At 41.8% G+C, this 13,670-nt stretch overlaps 1 protein-coding gene across 4 annotated transcripts in view; it reads right to left on the reverse strand.

Annotated features, from left to right (window-relative positions):
• The window catches only part of SMAD1 (SMAD family member 1), a 49,973-nt gene that overhangs the window by 31,274 nt on the left and 5,029 nt on the right, over window positions 1–13,670 (reverse strand). The window contains exon 1 of one of the 4 annotated variants that reach the window (XM_075500965.1): window positions 12,416–12,533. The exons of the other annotated variants lie outside the window; for them this stretch is intronic. The gene's annotated coding sequence lies outside the window, so the exon portion shown is untranslated. Of the gene's footprint in view, window positions 1–12,415; window positions 12,534–13,670 lie in introns of those variants that run through there. 4 annotated transcript variants of the gene reach the window in all.

Raw genomic sequence — 13,670 nt, forward strand, 5'->3', positions numbered from 1 at the left:
GCAAGCAGCAAAAAGTTTCGGTTTCTTTCTTCAAGCCATGTGACTTGTAAAACAAAAAGTCCAGAGTCTCCTGCTGAATTACTCTGTTTTTAATCAAAGAGTTCTTTCTTTGCACCTTCGTATGGCAGAAGATCAGATCTTGCTCATCTTGGAAAAATGCATGGAAACCCAGTAGAAGCCTCAATGGCATTACAATACACATGCAAAAAGAAAGCAAGTTTCATTTCAAAGTGCTGTAGAACTCATTAGAGAGTTTATACAGAACCTGACTTGGCTTCCCTTGTATTTCTGAAAAGGACAAGGAGAAAGAAGAAAAAAAAAATTAACTCTGTATGTCTTCTTGGCATGGTAGAAAGAATTCAAGAAAACACTTAAATTTCTGATACGTATCATACTGTTCAAGGAAAGAGTAGCACACTGGTGTTGAAAATACTTCAACATACTTTACAGGAGTAGGTAGCTTTTTTCCTGACACTGCACTAGACTCCCTTACTTAGGCCCAGCAAGGGCAAGGAGGATACTTCCAGCCTGTTCTGTGAAGTAGCCTCTGTCTTGGATCCTGAAAGACAGACCAAAACACCCAGTCTGTGAAACCTCCCGTAGGACCATTGATCAGGCTATTTGGCTGAGGGACTGCCCTTCCAAGAAAACCTCCCACATATCATTGTTCAGCCCACGGAGAAAATCCTTTTAGATACCCACGCGCACCCTTTAGTTCAGCAGATGGTAGGACAGCAAGGGTGTCCTGTAAAGAGCAGGTGCTGACTGCACCCCAGCTAACTGTAACAGCAGCCCATACAGTCTCTTGTAAGAAATATCTAGCTGTTCTCAACGGGGCAGTAAATTTGCCTTTAGAAGAAGGACTTGCACAATTTCTAACTTATCTGATAAGCCAAATCAAATCCATGAGTTCTGAGCGTGACTCGAGCACCGAAGAGCAGATTCACCACTTGCTCAAAATGAGACAGTAGGGCCAATGTATGCTTTACCGATGGAGGGGAGGAGGGCAACAGTGACCCAAACAACAAGACCCCCACTGCTCAGTTACTCCAGAGCATGAAGAAATAGCCTTATACTATCAATATCTGCCAGCTCCTTCCCAATGCTCACCACAGTTCAAACCAAGTACACAGTGTCCGGCCAGTTTCTACAGCGAACCACAGCTTTTCCTCCACTCGCCTACCCACTCAGCTTCTGGCAGACAAGGCACTGATCCTCGCCCTTGAAGTCTCAACTATCACAATTACAAGAGTAAAACAATAGCAAATTCTTACAGATTTTCTGGATTTGTACTTTGCTTTCTCAAATTTAAGTTACTAGAGTTGAAAGACAGGGTAACTTCATTGTTGCTTCTCCAGAGAAAAATACCCGGTTTCCACATACATTAGAAACTGAATCCTGTGTCACAATCCAAGTAAAATGGCATAAAAGTCTTTGTAAGCAAATACATAACTGTGAGGAAAGCTAAAGAACACAGCAAAGGTGCTTTCCCAACTTTAGCAGAGATGCATCAACAATTAGATTTGCCCTTTTTCTGATTAAGAACACTTCCTCCCAATGCCGTTGCCACTGTTTTGACATATTAAAAACTGTACCCCTGAAAACAAATTTGAACACCGAATCTTGCAAGAGGCTTATCTACACCTTCATTAAAGCACAGCTCCCCCCTGTTTCCAAGAAACACTAGCATATATAGCCTCTTAAATGATCACCAAATCCTCAAATTGTGCAGTTTTAACCCGAGTTGACAAACAATGGTGAATTTCTAGTTTACACTGCTGAATTCTACTCATTCCTGCGTTCAGATGCACGTGAGACTCCACGAAGTCGCAAACTGCCAGCTCTTCCTTTAATGCCAGGTGGTCTCCTCACCACGCTGATTTGACTTGCTGAGACTACAGAAAAAGCTAACACTAAGCTTGCCAAGTTACTTGGTCAGGAAACTGGAGAAGCCTGGTGCACACCAGGGCTAGTACAAGCAGGACACATCAAAACGTACACCCAGGTGTGGACAAATCCCTTCTGGTGTCGGCAAGCAGTTGGACTGAATCGGATGCATTATCGAAGATTATATCTAAAACCGCAACTTAATATTTTAACTGAAGTCAGGAAGGAACTGTAATTTGATGATTCAGGCAAAACTCTGGCACAGATGGGATTACAAAACTATGAACTTCACTAAAATAACCTATAAGATGAATGTGTGAACCAGTGCTGTGAACCACAAAACTTGCCAGGATGGTGCTCATGAGGTTTTTTTTTTTCCTAAATGCTATGAAGGAGGACACTCTTCATTTTTCACACTCTCTCAAAGCTGAAGGCCTCTTAAAGAAATCCTCAAATTAAGACAAAACATTGAAAAGAAAAAATTATCCAAACAGTCATCAAGAGACAGAATGAATTCCCAGCCATCACAGTGGTTATTTCATTGTGGATCTTTGGGGCAGGTTTATCTACTTCACTTGTGCTGTGGGGTATTTAAACTCCACACGTTGTCCCACCAGGCACCAGGTGTGGGCAAGAAGCTCAGTCAGCATCGTCAGATGACACAGGCCAAGTCCTAAAAAATGCAGAACAACCTATAGACCAGTTTGGAGTCCTGGCTATAGCTTTGTGAATATGGGATATCCACAAAGATGCCGTGACTAGTCTAGCTGTTAAAGCAAGTTGGAAGTCCTTTTCTAAAAGGTCAAAAGGCTGGGAAAAACAGGGTTTTTTTCCGTTTCATCATAAAACTCCTGTATAACTCCCTTTTTCCACAAAGACCATTCCCTTTCCTGACTTTTTGAACTGTCTTTAGAAAACAGGTGTTGTTTACAACAATAACAAACACACATCTGTGTGGGTGTGTTAATACACACAAAGGCAGGATAACTGAAACCTCTTCCTATATTTAGATCTGTCTGGTCAGCTCTAATTGCATAATTTAATCAAAACCCTCTCCAACGGAAACACATCCATATTCATCACAGGCATCAAAGGAAACATCTTTACAAACTATATCCTTTTACAAACCAACACATGGTCCCACGCCACTTGTCCAATTGTTGAATTCCTCCTTTGGGAAGGGCACGGAATTTTATTTCTTTTTATCAGTTGAAAAAAGCATTTCCCTCCAATTCATCAGCACAGGGCGGGAGGAACTTCCTTCACAGGTGAGATGGGGAAAATTTACTGACATGTCACTTTCAGGGATTTTTTTTTTTTTTTAATAGTAGTTAAAACATACGTTTGCAGCATAAAGGGAAACCTTTGAAAACAAAAAGAAAACTGCCCATCACCACTCAGGCATCAAAATTTTTGAGTAAAGCTCATAAAATGCACATGTGTTTTGTCTTCGCAGAACGGCACAGCCTAGCACAGACTGCATGGATTTAGAAAGGGGTTTGTCAGCCCCAGCCAGAGTAGTGCCACAACGAGGTATTTTTAAGGAGGGAACCCTACCAAATGCACTCCAGTTATGCTCAGCTTATGGCTTATGCAAGCCACTGCTCATACAAGTGATTCATTTTACCAAGAGCATGCACCAATACAGTTACATCAGCTGCATTAAACCACTTCTAAAGACTGTGACCCAGACCTCATTTATCAGAGATTAAGTAAAGATGTTAAATTATAGCTCAAGATCCCCAGCTTTAAAGCAGAATGTTTCACCAAAGCACGAGACAACAAAAACTGAGAAGGAAAAATTACTTATTCACTAATAAAAGCATTATTAGGTCAAGCCTCAGCAAAGCAGAATAAACTGATGAAAGTTAAACCAAAAAAGGAATGTTGTTAAAATAAATAATTAATTTTTTTTCACAGATTAGTCCCCCACCCACCACTGGTACACCTGAAATAAGAACAGCCTCTTCTGTTTGCCAATATTGAAGACACTTCAATGCATTTCACGAGATGCACGCTTTACTTTTTTTAAAAGGATTCCTCTACCTTTCCTCTTTTTTGTCTTATTTGCAAAAACTAAGGAGGTATTTTTTGCCTTTAAATGACCTTTAATACACTGTATCTTCATCATGTCTTCAAAATGTCAAGAGGCAGAGCGAAAGATCTACGTTAAATTTCATGAAGTGTCCTGCAATTCGCAACTACCGTTCTGGACAGAGAAAGTGTTTAAAGATGATACAGCTTTCCAAGCCAAGTTTATACAACCCAGAAACAAACATCAAGATTTGCCAGATTTCCACCGTCCAATGAAACATTGTTTAATTACGGCACGCCATTGGTGGCCTTCTGAAAACTGGGACTGGACTTCAGATGACACGAAACCCAGACTGCTCCTGGTCCCTGGGACAGTGAGCAGCAGCTGCACTACCACATCGCAGCAGATATTCCCTGGCAGTATCTTGGTATTTGTCAAGCCACCTGAACTCACTAGACCCTTCAGAGATGGAAGGAGCCAAGATCACATGTTTAGAGATGCCCCTTCAGCTTACACACAAGAAAATGAGACTCTTTAAAGACTACGATTACAGGCAAATACAAATTTGTAGGGATCCTCCTGAGATCAGGTCAAGGAAACTTTGGGTTTGTGTTTAAAATACACCAGCAAACAAAGATCTAAGTTGATCAAGGCCTTTACTGGCATGTGAGGCACAAGTCTGAGCTTGCCTACACTAAAAAACTTGAACTGCCTTCAACTACACCCCAATGTAGTCCTAGAACAGGGTACAATTTCACCAGTATTAAAAACTGTACCTGTGGAAGAATAAAGCTGTTGACACACAACTACAAAGGCATTTACGTGGTCTCTTACTTTTACAAATGTTTTTGTCCAGACAATTACTCTATGGAACCAAAGGAACAATTCTTGGTTCAACTGAAGACCAGGCATTAGGAGCACTAGCTTTCCCCTGAACTGGCAGGCACACTTGGAACAAAACAGATATTGCACATTATAGTGGCTGGAGGCTAACAACCTTCCAGACAACAGTCAGCTCACCAATGTCCCGGTTCCATCTAGGATAGAGTTAATTTTCTTTCTAGTAGTTAGTATAGTGCTGTGTTTTGGATTTAGTATGAGAATAATGCTGGTAACACACTGATGTTGCTAAGCAGTGCTTACACTAGTCAAGGACTTTTCAGCTTCCCCTGCTCTGCCAGGTGCACAAGAAGCTGGGAGGGGGCACAGCCAGGACAGCTGACCCAAACCGGCCAAAGGGCTATTCCATACCATATGGCGTCATGCTCAGTATAGAAACTGGGAGGGGTTGGCCAGGGGGCAGTGATCACTGCTTGGGTACAGGCTGGGCATCAGTCAGCAGGTGGTGAGCAATTGCATTGCGCATCACTTGTTTTGTATATTCTTTTATCATTATTATTATTGTTATTATTTTCTCTTCCTCTGCTGTCCTATTAAACTGTCTTTGTCTCAACCCACGGGTTTTACTCCCCCCCCCGCCCCGTTCTCTCCCTCATCCCACCAGGGGGGTGGGGAGGGTGAGCGAGCGGCTATATGGTGCTTAGTTGCTGACTGGGGTTAAACCACGACAACCAATGAAGTGTAAAAGTTCCGTTCGCAGGAGCGTTTTAATCCAAAGAAGACTACTGACTGTAGCTGAATTGGCTATCAGCGCAATTTTTTCCTGCCACACCTAAGCCTGTAAAACCTTGCTGGCAGAAGGAGCGCTGTCACGGAGAGCGCTGGGCTGCTGCTCAGGAGACACAGCTCCCGTTTGCTTTGGGCAGGCCACTTCCTCACATCAAGCCTTAGCTTCTCCTGCTGACAAGTAGAGAACAAAACTCTTGCAGGCTATGGATTGAGAGGCAAGTACTAGACAAAGAAAGATGGAGAGGTGACCACTGGCACAAAACGTTTGCTGGCAGGACAGCACCACGACAGCTCTTGTGAGAGCACGTGCCATTACCCCACGCAACACCTCCACACCATGGAGGAAGAGAGCACTAAGTCACTCGGCCAGAGACAGCTTTCCCGGAGCAAGAACCCATGACCGCTGCAGTGAGGGGCCGGAGGGCCAAGGCACCAGGGCTGAGACCGGGGCACGTGCTGGCACTACCGCACTCATCACGGCCAACGAAAGTGCCTCCTAACTACTGCTGACAGGGAATGGCCATGCACAGACCCAGAAGTCGCAGACATACCTTCTGCCTTCTAAAGGCACAAAATGAGGGTGCCCTCGTATGTGAGGATTCAGAGAAATCCAAAAAACTGCAGGATGAGGCAAAACCAGCCGTCACAGCCCTGAGCCAGAACATCTGCAGAATCTCACGTCAAACTGTTTTCTCATATTCCTGAGATCAAGGCTTTGGAGGGTTTTATACAAAGGCTTCAACCCACAGATAGGAACTGATAGTTCATACAGCACTTGGCAACCGCATAGCTTGAAAGGAAGTGGGAGATATCCTCCTACATTGCTTACCGGGAATACGGAAGTTTTACAACATGAGAAAATGGCTGTAATCTATCTATCTGATCCCCTGGTTATCTGTAAGCTTTTTATGATTTTGGAAGAGGAATCAAGCCACATAAAGAATTACTCAGTACCCTTTCCTTATCTGCGAGCTTTTTTATTAACAGAGTCTATATGATTCTGCATATGGAATTAAGGCAACTTACTATTCATTCCACCATAATTTTCCAAGACCAGTTTAAAGTTTCAAAATTCAGGTTTTGCAAAGTTGCAGTACTGCAACCTTACAGCGGAGATACCGAAACACAGTATTTCCCGAACACCACATGCCCTGTAGGGTCAGCAGCAGGCTGGCTAAACAGCCATAATGCTTCCCAAATTTTCCACTGCTGCCTGCTACTGAACAAACACTCATAGCTGTCCTAGTACAGAGGACAGAAGGACTCCAAGCCCCGAATATGTCGCAAAGCGAGACTGCAAGGATGAACTTCCGGGACCTGCAGTTTTCCAAGACTACTTACTTCTAGGCTGAAAGCTAGTACACAAAAAAAGCACACAGAGATTTCAGACTCCTTGTCTTTAAGCTGACAATCTAGATGCCTTTAATTCTGGGGCTGAAACCAGTACTCCCCAGTTCCCGAGATAACAAGCCTTTAGGCTCAAACAACCCTGACTGCTGGCTGGCCTGTGTTGGGAGGCAAGAAGCTAAGCAAAGGTGTGATGGAAACGTGCCTATATTCAGAAACATGAGACTTCAGCCTATGCAGCCTGCCACCAGTGCTCCCAGTTCTCAACTGCTCCCAGTTCACAAACCACAGGAGATGCATCGGGTCTGACCATGAGCAAGAGTCATAGCTGATAAACTAGTGGGGACAAGGGCAAAGGGAACAGTTACCCAGTAAACAGTAGTAAATAGCCCTGGAGTGTTTATGCCAGCTATGTTAGGTGATGTTTTCTGCTCAGAATAAAATTTCAAAGAAGCCTGTAGCCAACACAGAGGGGAAAAAAAAAAAAATTGCAGTCAGGTTCCCAAGGGTCTGGATAGTTCCTTGGCATAGCAGAAGGCTACAAGGGAGTTCAGCGAGAACCTCGCTCCAACACTGCCACTAGAGAAAATCTCTAAAGTTTGTATTTTAAATTTGTAGATAGTCTAATTCCTTGAAATTAAGAAATATATTACAAAGATGCCATGTTTGAAGAGGTTAAATAGCTAGCAGTAACAAGTAAGGTTTTTTAAACACATTTACCATATACCATTAAAACAAGCGCTTTCTAAATTTCTTTTGAGAAAAGTGGATCGAAAGCCAAAAATTTCAAAGTGACTTATGCAGTGGTGCAGAACCCAGGAAAGCTACAAGCAGTGCATTGGCTTACAGCATCTATCAGCTTCAGGTGCCCTAATTGTCTTCACTGGCAATGATTTCTGGTAACACCAGCCTGCTTTTACAGAAGAGTTTTTAATGGATTTAATATTTAGCTTTTCTCTAATTTCTTGATAATGCTGCTAACAGTATCTGGTCTGCCAGTTGTTTCAAGTTATTTCATCCTCTAAAGAGGAAAAGAAAGTTTCTACTATTAAGAAGTTAAACTTGGAGGACATTCTTTTTCCCCATGAGGAAAAACATTTGTCCTATCTCATACAGAACATGCACTAGATTTGCTCTGCTCATATGGTTGCATTAAACTAGAAAACCATTTCTAATATAGCTTGCAGTTTATACTAGCAAAACAGCACTTGACCAGAAAAGCTTGTTTAAATGTTCCTCCCCATCCATCCTCCCTCACCCCCCATAAAACACACTGTATCATTAATCATTGTCGTTTTGCTGCCAATATAACTACACTGGGGCTTTGTGACTGACGTAACTGTTGGCAGTCTAACCTCACCATGCTAATCACCAACATAAGTATCTGGGAAAAAACCCTGTAAATTAGACCTTTCCTTGGCAAGCACGTAAAGGAAGTCTTCATCTGGGAGTACTACAGCACTCATTTATAACTGGCTACCTCCAACAGCTGCCTTGGGCCAGCAAGGTCACAGGTCCACGAGCAGATGAGCAGCTCTAACGGCTTGCTCCCACCCAAAAAGAAAAAGCTTCCCTTTACTCCCTTGTGCCAGCTTTGGTACTCCACCATAAGAGGTTTCCCCTCTGCTCTTACAGTCTGTCAGCCAATTCACCTTCCTAACCTAGCAAAAACAACAACAGAAAAAATGTTCTGCAGAACAGCTGGATCGGCTCAGAGCAGGATGAGCACCAAAGTCACCCAGCCAGCATACGCAAAGAAATCTGTGGCTGGGGTTGAGAGGAGCCAAACTGTTAAGAGTTCTCTCCATCTTGTGGAGTTGCCATCCCCCTAATTTTAAATTACATCCAGGGCAAAGATTAGCTCAAACTCAGACATGAGTACTTCAGTCGATTTGCAAAACTTCGTCTCATCCCCAGAGCAATGAGCCCTGCCCTAGCAGGTTCTCAATAACCAAATGCTCTAGCAAGCACTTCAACCCCCCTCTGCTACTACTGTCTCCTGCTCTAGGTAACTAGACAGCAAACTTCAGAAAAAAGAAGAGTGATTTTGCTTCCATCTGTCCAAAAATACCACACACCACAGAGTTTTAAGCTGAGAGTATTTATAAAATATTTTCCAGATGAAATCTAATACGACACATTACAGAAACCATAATTATGTTATCTTAAGTTTTTAAGTGAATAAAGACAAAGACTTTTCCTTTGGCTACTACATCCAAGTGGAAGCACTTAACACTGACACTAGCTAGCATGGATAATAAAGGGCCTGTTATTAAGTATGCCAGACTGTAAAGCCAGCAGTGGGCAAAAATGCAAAACAAGAAACTGTAATAGCCGAGGTGGCAACCTATATGTAAGCCAGGTTTTCTGAGACATTCAGCAAGGTCAAAACTCACATTTTTCAAATTAGTAGAGTTTGTCACTGCATTCAAAGGTAATTAACAGAAGAGGGACGAAGACATAACCAATGTCTGTTTTATCTATCTCCTCAGTGATAAAAAGGCAGAAGTGTCTGACAACAAGAGGAAAGACCAAGAGACTGTGTGAAGGGAGATGAAACTCTGGTCCTGAATGTTGGAGATTCATGGTGAAGCCTCAGTAAAGCCACACGAGTTGAGTCTCCATCTCTCTCATCTCCCTCTTCCCTCCCTTTGCAGGGAAGCACACACTTTAGATGTGTTTGAAATTCCTGAAAGACTACACATTTGAAATTAAACCAGTGTAATCATATTACGCATTTAACAATCCCTGAAGCCATCACATGCATGTTGTCAGGTCTATGAGAAGGTTAGGTAAATTGCAAATTTACTTGCATCGCTGTTGTGACAAAACAATAATGCTGTTGTCATACAACTGGAAAAAAGGAGCCATCTGAACATGGGCCTAGGCAACCTAGGTGGCCATGCCTGAGCAGGGGGTTGGATCAGATGACCTCCACAGGTCCCTTCCAATCTCAACCATCCTGTGATTCTGTGAAGTTCTCAAAACCACCACCTGCTAGTCATTTGAAAACAAGAATTGGTTCACATCAGAAAAAAACAATTGGTTCAGGGAAAGTGGATAGAACTCTGCTTGCCTCAGCACAAATACCAAATCATATCAAGTGCTACTAGATAGATGTAGGGACCAAGCTCTATTTGCCATGCACAGGCAGAGTCACAAGATAACTGATTTTTAAAGTAATATGGCATTTTCACGAGGAAGTCAAACTCAATGGATTCAGTACTATTAATCACAAATCATACATTTCAACAGAGGATAGAAGATTTGTCCAGAATTCTACCAAGAACAGACTCTCATGAATTATCTGATCTCCATCAGATCATTTTGTTTCCCTGATTTTGACCACTTCACCAAGTCCTATTTAAAATGGCCTGTGACCTTACTGTACTTCTTTTAGGAATTTCAAATACAAACCAGGGAGAGCAGAAGGCAAAGCAGAGAAAAATATAATGAGAAATAATCCCTCTCCAAATTTTACATAAAACTTTTATAATATTTTCAAAGCATCCAGGAGTCTTCTGAGTTGCCTCACTCATCCTTCCTTCACTGCTTGTACCCTTGAAGTTAGGCTTCATGTACGGCTCCATTCCATTAGAATGCAAGTCCTCATCACTGTCACCCTGCTTCACATACAGCCCTGGTAAGAAGCCACTTTTCCACCCCTTTTTTCACTGCTTGTGAGCTACTAAAAGATTCTGATCTACAGAGGTTCCCATACTATGCTCATCACTATAGCACCAGATACCTTAAGCAACCATGACTAACCCTTGTCATGTTCATGTACTGGTTGTCTCCCAGCCTATCTGCAAAGGGAAGATGGATTATTTTAATATATTTGGAGTAAGGTCAACAGACGGAAAAAAAAAAAAAAAAATCAGACAACTTGTAGTTGTACTAACCTGAAGAAAGTCCTCCCTAAAGTCCTCCCTAGGTTAAAATAAAACCAAACCAAAACTGCCTTCTCCAAAGTAGATTTCAGTCATGAAACCACAACAGTGGTAAAAATATGCATTTAGATATCAAGAGAAAGACCCTTCATCAAATAGAACTGTATTTTATTGATGAGTTTTAGTAACTTTTCAGGACCTGTGAGCAGAATCTACACTCCTAAGTAGGTGCTTGTGGCCTAACCTGAAAGCAACCTTCTTGTTTCATACAACACAGCTCAGAAACCCTTGAAAAAAAGACAACTGGCCAACAGTGAGCAAAGGTGTTCTGCCAACTTTTTTGTCCTACCAAAACACTAGCAGAGTTTGTTTTGCAATACCTTGGGAGGGCTAGAAAGAAAAGAAGGACAAAGAGTTAAAAACCAACAAACAACAACAAAAAAACCCCAACCCAAATGCTTTTGCTATTCTTCAGCTTTATAATTTACAGGACACCACAAAGAATTAAATCATCAAGTGAAACAGCAGGAGATGTCAGTTCCACACCAGCTTCCACCCTCTCTCTCTCTCGCACACACTTCCAAATTTGTCTTGGAGAAAATTTTTGAGAGCCCTCTCTCCACTGCCTCAGAAAATACAGCTAGTTACAAGCCACATATTTTGTCCCTCAACACGTCAGCTGAATGAAAGTGCTTACTAGTAAGATACATGTAAGACAGCAAGGACATTTGATTAATTCCTCCCACGTCAATATTCAAATAAAACCTAACAGATACAAAGGTGAAATATACTGGTAGTATAAAGTCAGATATGCAACTCATTAACAGCATCTGACCAAACAGCAGACGTTTCCTCCTCCTATCACCCTTAGAAACACCTTTAAGTGGAAGCCATAATTTGTTGCAACATGATTCTCCAGTTATTTACTTCATCTTCAACCAAAACTGATTTTGTGCTTTTAAACATTTAAGCAGCATTTAAGTATTTATATATAAATAGTTATTATATACACACACCTTGATAAGTTTACAGGCTCTTCTCAACTATATATAGGTTTAGTCTACCTTTATCTGATCCAAATAATTTAACTTTCAACAGCAGTGAATGTTATTTTAGGCATCCATATGCGCACTTGCACATACAGCATACCTATCAAGTGTGAATAACCCTACACACATAACCAGCATAAAAATAAGGTATCCTTAAGAGTCTCATGCCCTGGTTTCATCACAGTACACCAGACAGAATGGTGCTATTATTGTCAATGCCTTAAAATGCTTGAAATCAGAAGTCTGAAATGATTTATACGAAAAATATCCTCAGTAAATCAGTCTTTCATGTAAACACAGAAGAATGAAATACTAATTCCCAATATTGAACAAAGTGAGGAAGAAAAGCAAGCAAAAGTACGATCAACTACGGTCCCTGCATGCCCCAAGCAATCTGAACATAAAGGATTCTCTGAATTCATAGAGAACTTTTTGACCTGCTACATGTTAGCTCTGTGTGCACACATGCTTTTTTGCTTTCATCTACCTAGACAAGTTTTTAAACATGTACCTCGGTCTTGCAACCTCTGTAGAAGAAACTGTAACGCTGTAAATCCTGAGATCCAACTTCTACTCACGCACAAAATTGGTATTAAGAGGATACATTTTCAGCTTCCCCTTGAACTATAGTTCCAAGTACCAAAAGAAGGTCCACCAGTCAAAGCTGGAGGGCAGACGTGATTCTTTCACCCATGCTCAGGACAGAAGCAAGGAGACAGTGAAAACTCTTGCAATTCTGTCTATAATCACTTCACCATTGTAAAGATTTTTTTAACGGGTATCTTATTTCCAAGTTACCCAATATTGGATTGATAGTCCATAGATCACTTTGATGTCGATTGGCATTTTAATGATTTTAATGACAAAAACTTGCAAGTTAAATACTTCTGAATACCATTAAGTGCTATAATTCAGACTGTCTATACTGACTTATTCAGACAGTCTCATCTGCTGCCATGTTGGGAAGAGTATGCCCTTTATAAGCACGGAAATATGAAATAATGCTTCAGAAATCACTGGTGAACCACATTAATGATTTGCTTACATGCCAAGTCAACATAATAGTTGCCTTTGGATGATACTGCTTTGAACAGTGCCTAAATATAATGACTTACATAAAGGCATGTTTAAAAATAATTTGTTTTCCTCCTTGTACTCTAGACTTCGCCTGTGCATGCTAGGGAAAGGGTGGGGGAAGAACAAAATGAGAAAGACTGGTGACATCTATTCTAACATCACTCTCCCAAGTGGATATCCCATATCGAAATAAAAGTGACATATAGCCCAGAACAATTACAGAGCTACGTTAGAACGACTGAATTGTGCAAGTGTTCAGAATAGCTGCACTGGTCAGGTTCCCTGCATTGGCAAGTCTAGAGGGAAAAAAAGCTTCAACTCTTGATTTAAACTCAGCTTTTATGCAGTCTCCCAAGACACAGCACTCGCAAGAAGAGTACAGCTGAGTAAAGGAATCCGTACTTGCAGAAAACCCGTTGTAATTTAGTGACAGCTCACCCCAGCAGCTGGCTCACACAGAGCAGGGCTATCAGGAGGCAGCACTGTGGTCACACAGCTGTGCAACGCTTCCACCATAGCAATCCCAGTGCCACAGGGCCTGGTACACATCCTCCCTCCTTCCCCAAAATAAAGAAAAAAAGAAATGGACCCATCTACACAACTCAGCAGAGTTCAGCCTTACACCTACTGAATACTTGACCTCACACAGTCTAATTAGAAGTAGTGTGCTCCATCTTTGTTCCTATTCAACTGTGAGGCACTTCCAAAGCCAACACATGCATAAAACTGAAGCAGGGAGAGATCCTGTACAATCGG

Source organism: Mycteria americana, chromosome 4, assembly GCF_035582795.1.
Source record: "Mycteria americana isolate JAX WOST 10 ecotype Jacksonville Zoo and Gardens chromosome 4, USCA_MyAme_1.0, whole genome shotgun sequence".
In the NCBI taxonomy this organism is placed as follows: Eukaryota; Metazoa; Chordata; class Aves; order Ciconiiformes; family Ciconiidae; genus Mycteria; species Mycteria americana.